Raw genomic sequence first — 7500 nt, 5'->3', positions numbered from 1 at the left:
CAGGGCTTATAATTCTTTTTGTCTGACGACAAGCAGCAGCAGCAGCAGCAGCAGCAGCAGCAGCAGCAGCAGCAGCAACAGAATAAGAGAAGTAAAATAAAAAACTTTCACACCTGCGGCCATACCACCCTGAAAGCGCCCGATCTTGTCTGATCTCGGAAGCTAAGCAGGGTTGGGCCTGGTTAGTACCTGGATGGGAGACCGCCTGGGAATACCAGGTGTTGTAGGCTTTTAATTTTTTCTCACAGTCCGGGGAGAGCTTTTTGCCATGTGTTTCTTGCTCATCATCAAAGCTTTAAACCCTTATTTGAACCTTCTCACCTTCTCTGTCCTGTCCCAGGGCTTATAATTCTTTTTGTCTGACGACAAGCAGCAGCAGCAGCAGCAGCAGCAGCAGCAGCAGCAGCAGCAGCAGCAGCAGCAGCAGCAGCAGCAGCAGCAGCAGCAGCAGCAGAATAAGAGAAGTAAAATAAAAAACTTTCACACCTGCGGCCATACCACCCTGAAAGCGTCCGATCTCGTCTGATCTCGGAAGCTAAGCAGGGTTGGGCCTGGTTAGTACCTGGATGGGAGACCGCCTGGGAATACCAGGTGTTGTAGGCTTTTAATTTTTTCTCACAGTCCGGGGAGAGCTTTTTGCCATGTGTTTCTTGCTCATCATTAAAGCTTTAAACCCTTGTTTGAACCTTCTCACCTTCTCTGTCCTGTCCCAGGGCTTATAATTCTTTCTGTCTGACGACAAGCAGCAGCAGCAGCAGCAGCAGCAGCAGCAGCAGCAGCAGCAGCAGCAGCAGCAGCAGCAGCAGCAGCAGCAGCAGCAGCAGCAGCAGCAGCAGCAGCAGCAGCAGCAGCAGCAGCAGCAGCAGCAGCAGCAGCAGCAGCAGCAGCAGCAGCAGCAGCAGCAGCAGCAGCAGAATAAGAGAAGTAAAATAAAGAGCTTTCACACCTGCGGCCATACCACCCTGAAAGCGCCTGATCTCGGAAGCTAAGCAGGGTTGGGCCTGGTTAGTACCTCGATGGGAGACCGCCTGGGAATACCAGCTGTTGTAGGCTTTTTCTTTTCTCACAGTCCGGGGAGAGCTTTTTGCCACGTGTTTCTTGCTCATCATCAAAGCTTTAAACCCTTATTTGAACCTTCTCACCTTCTCTGTCCTGTCCCAGGGCTTATAATTCTTTTTGTCTGACGACAAGCAGCAGCAGCAGCAGCAGCAGCAGCAGCAGCAGCAGCAGCAGCAGCAGCAGCAGCAGCAGCAACAGAATAAGAGAAGTAAAATAAAAAACTTTCACACCTGCGGCCATACAACCCTGAAAGCGCCCGATCTCGTCTGATCTCGGAAGCTAAGCAGGGTTGGGCCTGATTAGTACCTGGATGGGAGACCGCCTGGGAATACCAGGTCTTGTAGGCTTTTAATTTTTTCTCACAGTCCGGGGAGAGCTTTTTGCCATGTGTTTCTTGCTCATCATCAAAGCTTTAAACCCTTATTTGAACCTTCTCACCTTCTCTGTCCTGTCCCAGGGCTTATAATTCTTTTTGTCTGACGACAAGCAGCAGCAGCAGCAGCAGCAGCAGCAGCAGCAGCAGCAGCAGCAACAGAATAAGAGAAGTAAAATAAAAAACTTTCACACCTGCGGCCATACCACCCTGAAAGCGCCCGATCTCGTCTGATCTCGGAAGCTAAGCAGGGTTGGGCCTGGTTAGTACCTGGATGGGAGACCGCCTGGGAATACCAGGTGTTGTAGGCTTTTAATTTTTTCTCACAGTCCGGGGAGAGCTTTTTGCCATGTGTTTCTTGCTCATCATCAAAGCTTTAAACCCTTATTTGAACCTTCTCACCTTCTCTGTCCTGTCCCAGGGCTTATAATTCTTTTTGTCTGACGACAAGCAGCAGCAGCAGCAGCAGCAGCAGCAGCAGCAGCAGCAGCAGCAGCAGCAGCAGCAACAGAATAAGAAAAGTAAAATAAAGAGCTTTCACACCTGCGGCAATACCACCCTGAAAGCGCCCGATCTCGTCTGATCTCGGAAGCTAAGCAGGGTTGGGCCTGGTTAGTACCTGGATGGGAGACCGCCTGGGAATACCAGGTGTTGTAGGCTTTTTCTTTTCTCACAGTCCGGGGAGAGCTTTTTGCCATGTGTTTCTTGCTCATCATCAAAGCTTTAAACCCTTATTTGAACCTTCTCACCTTCTCTGTCCTGTCCCAGGGCTTATAATTATTTCTGTCTGACGACAAGCAGCAGCAGCAGCAGCAGCAGCAGCAGCAGCAGCAGCAGCAGCAGCAGCAGCAGCAGCAGCAGCAGCAGCAGCAGCAGCAGCAGCAGCAGCAGCAGCAGCAGCAGCAGCAGCAGCAGCAGCAGCAGCAGCAGCAGAATAAGAGAAGTAAAATAAAAAACTTTCACACCTGCGGCCATACCACCCTGAAAGCGCCTGATCTCGGAAGCTAAGCAGGGTTGGGCCTGGTTAGTACCTGGATGGGAGACTGCCTGGGAATACCAGGTGTTGTAGGCTTTTAATTTTTTCTCACAGTCCGGGGAGAGCTTTTTGCCATGTGTTTCTTGCTCATCATCAAAGCTTTAAACCCTTATTTGAACCTTCTCACCTTCTCTGTCCTGTCCCAGGGCTTATAATTCTTTTTGTCTGACGACAAGCAGCAGCAGCAGCAGCAGCAGCAGCAGCAGCAGCAGCAGCAGCAGCAGCAGCAGCAGCAGCAGCAGCAGCAGCAACAGAATAAGAAAAGTAAAATAAAGTGCTTTCACACCTGCAGCCATACCTCCCTGAAAGCCCCCGATCTCGTCTGATCTCAAAAGCTAAGCAGGGTTGGGCCTGGTTAGTACCTGGATGGGAGACCGCCTGGGAATACCAGGTGTTGTAGGCTTTTTCTTTTTTCACAGTCCGGGGAGAGCTTTTTGCCATGTGTTTCTTGCTCATCATCAAAGCTTTAAACCCTTATTTGAACCTTCTCACCTTCTCTGTCCTGTCCCAGGGCTTATAATTCTTTCTGTCTGACGACAAGCAGCAGCAGCAGCAGCAGCAGCAGCAGCAGCAGCAGCAGCAGCAACAGCAACAGAATAAGAGAAGTAAAATAAAAAACTTTCACACCTGCGGCCATACCACCACGAAAGCGCCCGATCTCGTCTGATCTCGGAAGCTAAGCAGGGTTGGGCCTGGTTAGTACCTGGATGGGAGACCGCCTGGGAATACCAGGTGTTGTAGTCTTTTTCTTTTCTCACAGTCCGGGGAGAGCTTTTTGCCATGTGTTTCTTGCTCATCATCAAAGCTTTAAACCCTTATTTGAACCTTCTCACCTTCTCTGTGCAGTCCCAGGGCTTATAATTCTTTCTGTCTGACGACAAGCAGCAGCAGCAGCAGCAGCAGCCGCAGCAGCAGCAGCAGCCGCAGCAGCAGCCGCAGCAGCAGCAGCAGAATAAGAGAAGTAAAATAAAAAACTTTCACAACTGCGGCCATACCACCCTGAAAGCGCCTGATCTCGGAAGCTAAGCAGGGTTGGGCCTGGTTAGTACCTGGATGGGAGACCGCCTGGGAATACCAGGTGTTGTAGTCTTTTTCTTTTCTCACAGTCCGGGGAGAGCTTTTTGCCATGTGTTTCTTGCTCATCATCAAAGCTTTAAACCCTTATTTGAACCTTCTCACCTTCTCTGTCCTGTCCCAGGGCTTATAATTCTTTTTGTCTGACGACAAGCAGCAGCAGCAGCAGCAGCAGCAGCAGCAGCAGCAGCAGCAACAGAATAAGAGAAGTAAAATAAAAAACTTTCACACCTGCGGCCATACCACCCTGAAAGCGCCTGATCTCGGAAGCTAAGCAGGGTTGGGCCTGGTTAGTACCTGGATGGGAGACCGCCTGGGAATACCAGGTGTTGTAGGCTTTTAATTTTTTCTCACAGTCCGGGGAGAGCTTTTTGCCATGTGTTTCTTGCTCATCATCAAAGCTTTAAACCCTTATTTGAACCTTCTCACCTTCTCTGTCCTGTCCCAGGGCTTATAATTCTTTCTGTCTGACGACAAGCAGCAGCAGCAGCAGCAGCAGCAGCAGCAGCAGCAGCAGCAGCAGCAGCAGCAGAATAAGAGAAGTAAAATAAAAAACTTTCACACCTGCGGCCATACCACCCTGAAAGCGCCAGATCTCGTCTGATCTCGGAAGCTAAGCAGGGTTGGGCCTGGTTAGTACCTGGATGGGAGACTGCCTGGGAATACCAGGTGTTGTAGGCTTTTAATTTTTTCTCACAGTCCGGGGAGAGCTTTTTGCCATGTGTTTCTTGCTCATCATCAAAGCTTTAAACCCTTATTTGAACCTTCTCACCTTCTCTGTCCTGTCCCAGGGCTTATAATTCTTTTTGTCTGACGACAAGCAGCAGCAGCAGCAGCAGCAGCAGCAGCAGCAACAGAATAAGAGAAGTAAAATAAAAAACTTTCACACCTGCGGCCATACCACCCTGAAAGCGCCCGATCTCGTCTGATCTCGGAAGCTAAGCAGGGTTGGGCCTGGTTAGTACCTGGATGGGAGACCGCCTGGGAATACCAGGTGTTGTAGGCTTTTAATTTTTTCTCACAGTCCGGGGAGAGCTTTTTGCCATGTGTTTCTTGCTCATCATCAAAGCTTTAAACCCTTATTTGAACCTTCTCACCTTCTCTGTCCTGTCCCAGGGCTTATAATTCTTTTTGTCTGACGACAAGCAGCAGCAGCAGCAGCAGCAGCAGCAGCAGCAGCAGCAGCAGCAGCAGCAGCAGCAGCAGCAGCAGCAGCAGCAGCAGCAGCAGCAGCAACAGAATAAGAGAAGTAAAATAAAAAACTTTCACACCTGCGGCCATACCACCCTGAAAGCGCCCGATCTCGTCTGATCTCGGAAGCTAAGCAGGGTTGGGCCTGGTTAGTACCTGGATGGGAGACCGCCTGGGAATACCAGGTGTTGTAGGCTTTTAATTTTTTCTCACAGTCCGGGGAGAGCTTTTTGCCATGTGTTTCTTGCTCATCATCAAAGCTTTAAACCCTTATTTGAACCTTCTCACCTTCTCTGTCCTGTCCCAGGGCTTATAATTCTTTTTGTCTGACGACAAGCAGCAGCAGCAGCAGCAGCAGCAGCAGCAGCAGCAGCAGCAGCAGCAGCAGCAGCAGCAGCAGCAACAGCAGCAGCAGCAACAGCAGCAGCAGCAACAGCAGCAGCAGCAACAGCAGCAGCAGCAACAGAATAAGAGAAGTAAAATAAAAAACTTTCACACCTGCGGCCATACCACCCTGTAAGCGTCTGATCTCGGAAGCTAAGCAGGGTTGGGCCTGGTTAGTACTTGGATGGGAGACCGCCTGGGAATACCAGGTGTTGTAGGCTTTTAATTTTTTCTCACAGTCCGGGGAGAGCTTTTTGCCATGTGTTTCTTGCTCATCATCAAAGCTTTAAACCCTTATTTGAACCTTCTCACCTTCTCTGTCCTGTCCCAGGGCTTATAATTCTTTTTGTCTGACGACAAGCAGCAGCAGCAGCAGCAGCAGCAGCAGCAGCAGCAGCAGCAGCAGCAGCAGCAACAGAATAAGAGAAGTAAAATAAAAAACTTTCACACCTGCGGCCATACAACCCTGAAAGCGCCCGATCTCGTCTGATCTCGGAAGCTAAGCAGGGTTGGGCCTGGTTAGTACCTGGATGGGAGACCGCCTGGGAATACCAGGTGTTGTAGGCTTTTAATTTTTTCTCACAGTCCGGGGAGAGCTTTTTGCCATGTGTTTCTTGCTCATCATCAAAGCTTTAAACCCTTATTTGAACCTTCTCACCTTCTCTGTCCTGTCCCAGGGCTTATAATTCTTTTTGTCTGACGACAAGCAGCAGCAGCAGCAGCAGCAGCAGCAGCAGCAGCAACAGAATAAGAGAAGTAAAATAAAAAACTTTCACACCTGCGGCCATACCACCCTGAAAGCGCCCGATCTCGTCTGATCTCGGAAGCTAAGCAGGGTTGGGCCTGGTTAGTACCTGGATGGGAGACCGCCTGGGAATACCAGGTGTTGTAGGCTTTTAATTTTTTCTCACAGTCCGGGGAGAGCTTTTTGCCATGTGTTTCTTGCTCATCATCAAAGCTTTAAACCCTTATTTGAACCTTCTCACCTTCTCTGTCCTGTCCCAGGGCTTATAATTCTTTTTGTCTGACGACAAGCAGCAGCAGCAGCAGCAGCAGCAGCAGCAGCAGCAGCAGCAGCAGCAGCAGCAGCAGCAGCAGCAGCAGCAGCAGCAGCAGAATAAGAGAAGTAAAATAAAAAACTTTCACACCTGCGGCCATACCACCCTGAAAGCGTCCGATCTCGTCTGATCTCGGAAGCTAAGCAGGGTTGGGCCTGGTTAGTACCTGGATGGGAGACTGCCTGGGAATACCAGGTGTTGTAGGCTTTTAATTTTTTCTCACAGTCCGGGGAGAGCTTTTTGCCATGTGTTTCTTGCTCATCATTAAAGCTTTAAACCCTTGTTTGAACCTTCTCACCTTCTCTGTCCTGTCCCAGGGCTTATAATTCTTTCTGTCTGACGACAAGCAGCAGCAGCAGCAGCAGCAGCAGCAGCAGCAGCAGCAGCAGCAGCAGCAGCAGCAGCAGCAGCAGCAGCAGCAGCAGCAGCAGCAGCAGCAGCAGCAGCAGCAGCAGCAGCAGCAGCAGCAGAATAAGAGAAGTAAAATAAAGAGCTTTCACACCTGCGGCCATACCACCCTGAAAGCGCCTGATCTCGGAAGCTAAGCAGGGTTGGGCCTGGTTAGTACCTCGATGGGAGACCGCCTGGGAATACCAGCTGTTGTAGGCTTTTTCTTTTCTCACAGTCCGGGGAGAGCTTTTTGCCACGTGTTTCTTGCTCATCATCAAAGCTTTAAACCCTTATTTGAACCTTCTCACCTTCTCTGTCCTGTCCCAGGGCTTATAATTCTTTTTGTCTGACGACAAGCAGCAGCAGCAGCAGCAGCAGCAGCAGCAGCAGCAGCAGCAGCAGCAACAGAATAAGAGAAGTAAAATAAAAAACTTTCACACCTGCGGCCATACAACCCTGAAAGCGCCCGATCTCGTCTGATCTCGGAAGCTAAGCAGGGTTAGGCCTGATTAGTACCTGGATGGGAGACCGCCTGGGAATACCAGGTCTTGTAGGCTTTTAATTTTTTCTCACAGTCCGGGGAGAGCTTTTTGCCATGTGTTTCTTGCTCATCATCAAAGCTTTAAACCCTTATTTGAACCTTCTCACCTTCTCTGTCCTGTCCCAGGGCTTATAATTCTTTTTGTCTGACGACAAGCAGCAGCAGCAGCAGCAGCAGCAGCAGCAGCAGCAGCAGCAGCAGCAGCAGCAGCAACAGAATAAGAGAAGTAAAATAAAAAACTTTCACACCTGCGGCCATACCACCCTGAAAGCGCCCGATCTCGTCTGATCTCGGAAGCTAAGCAGGGTTGGGCCTGGTTAGTACCTGGATGGGAGACCGCCTGGGAATACCAGGTGTTGTAGGCTTTTAATTTTTTCTCACAGTCCGGGGAGAG

At 50.1% G+C, this 7500-nt stretch overlaps 15 non-coding genes and 6 pseudogenes across 15 annotated transcripts; all 21 read left to right on the top strand.

The window, feature by feature from the left end:
- Positions 1-111: 111 nt before the first annotated feature.
- LOC128477945 (5S ribosomal RNA) lies at positions 112-230 on the top strand. The gene has a single exon (XR_008348891.1). It is a non-coding gene; the product is annotated as a 5S ribosomal RNA (ribosomal RNA).
- Positions 231-484: 254 nt separating this feature from the next.
- LOC128477528 (5S ribosomal RNA) lies at positions 485-603 on the top strand. The gene has a single exon (XR_008348495.1). It is a non-coding gene; the product is annotated as a 5S ribosomal RNA (ribosomal RNA).
- Positions 604-944: 341 nt separating this feature from the next.
- LOC128480621 (uncharacterized) lies at positions 945-1053 on the top strand (annotated as a pseudogene).
- A 234-nt stretch (positions 1054-1287) lies between these two features.
- Positions 1288-1406, top strand: LOC128479398 (5S ribosomal RNA). Its single transcript, XR_008350278.1, has one exon. It is a non-coding gene; the product is annotated as a 5S ribosomal RNA (ribosomal RNA).
- A 218-nt stretch (positions 1407-1624) lies between these two features.
- Positions 1625-1743, top strand: LOC128476351 (5S ribosomal RNA). The gene has a single exon (XR_008347365.1). It is a non-coding gene; the product is annotated as a 5S ribosomal RNA (ribosomal RNA).
- Positions 1744-1973: 230 nt separating this feature from the next.
- LOC128477139 (5S ribosomal RNA) lies at positions 1974-2092 on the top strand. The gene has a single exon (XR_008348122.1). It is a non-coding gene; the product is annotated as a 5S ribosomal RNA (ribosomal RNA).
- A 303-nt stretch (positions 2093-2395) lies between these two features.
- LOC128480340 (uncharacterized) lies at positions 2396-2504 on the top strand (annotated as a pseudogene).
- Positions 2505-2752: 248 nt separating this feature from the next.
- On the top strand, positions 2753-2871 carry LOC128479240 (5S ribosomal RNA). The gene has a single exon (XR_008350123.1). It is a non-coding gene; the product is annotated as a 5S ribosomal RNA (ribosomal RNA).
- Positions 2872-3093: 222 nt separating this feature from the next.
- Positions 3094-3212, top strand: LOC128479146 (5S ribosomal RNA). The gene has a single exon (XR_008350034.1). It is a non-coding gene; the product is annotated as a 5S ribosomal RNA (ribosomal RNA).
- A 237-nt stretch (positions 3213-3449) lies between these two features.
- Positions 3450-3558, top strand: LOC128480133 (uncharacterized; annotated as a pseudogene).
- A 213-nt stretch (positions 3559-3771) lies between these two features.
- Positions 3772-3880, top strand: LOC128479993 (uncharacterized; annotated as a pseudogene).
- Positions 3881-4104: 224 nt separating this feature from the next.
- LOC128478882 (5S ribosomal RNA) lies at positions 4105-4223 on the top strand. The gene has a single exon (XR_008349780.1). It is a non-coding gene; the product is annotated as a 5S ribosomal RNA (ribosomal RNA).
- A 206-nt stretch (positions 4224-4429) lies between these two features.
- On the top strand, positions 4430-4548 carry LOC128476350 (5S ribosomal RNA). Its single transcript, XR_008347364.1, has one exon. It is a non-coding gene; the product is annotated as a 5S ribosomal RNA (ribosomal RNA).
- A 263-nt stretch (positions 4549-4811) lies between these two features.
- Positions 4812-4930, top strand: LOC128476349 (5S ribosomal RNA). Its single transcript, XR_008347363.1, has one exon. It is a non-coding gene; the product is annotated as a 5S ribosomal RNA (ribosomal RNA).
- Positions 4931-5229: 299 nt separating this feature from the next.
- Positions 5230-5338, top strand: LOC128480413 (uncharacterized; annotated as a pseudogene).
- Positions 5339-5565: 227 nt separating this feature from the next.
- Positions 5566-5684, top strand: LOC128478461 (5S ribosomal RNA). Its single transcript, XR_008349378.1, has one exon. It is a non-coding gene; the product is annotated as a 5S ribosomal RNA (ribosomal RNA).
- Positions 5685-5893: 209 nt separating this feature from the next.
- LOC128476348 (5S ribosomal RNA) lies at positions 5894-6012 on the top strand. Its single transcript, XR_008347362.1, has one exon. It is a non-coding gene; the product is annotated as a 5S ribosomal RNA (ribosomal RNA).
- Positions 6013-6263: 251 nt separating this feature from the next.
- On the top strand, positions 6264-6382 carry LOC128478683 (5S ribosomal RNA). The gene has a single exon (XR_008349591.1). It is a non-coding gene; the product is annotated as a 5S ribosomal RNA (ribosomal RNA).
- A 293-nt stretch (positions 6383-6675) lies between these two features.
- On the top strand, positions 6676-6784 carry LOC128480620 (uncharacterized; annotated as a pseudogene).
- Positions 6785-7003: 219 nt separating this feature from the next.
- Positions 7004-7122, top strand: LOC128479390 (5S ribosomal RNA). The gene has a single exon (XR_008350271.1). It is a non-coding gene; the product is annotated as a 5S ribosomal RNA (ribosomal RNA).
- A 230-nt stretch (positions 7123-7352) lies between these two features.
- LOC128476347 (5S ribosomal RNA) lies at positions 7353-7471 on the top strand. Its single transcript, XR_008347360.1, has one exon. It is a non-coding gene; the product is annotated as a 5S ribosomal RNA (ribosomal RNA).
- The last annotated feature ends 29 nt before the right edge of the window (positions 7472-7500 follow it).

This window comes from Spea bombifrons, chromosome 2 (genome assembly GCF_027358695.1).
Source record: "Spea bombifrons isolate aSpeBom1 chromosome 2, aSpeBom1.2.pri, whole genome shotgun sequence".
Lineage (NCBI taxonomy): Eukaryota > Metazoa > Chordata > Amphibia > Anura > Pelobatidae > Spea > Spea bombifrons.
This window is presented reverse-complemented; position numbering and strand designations above follow the sequence as displayed.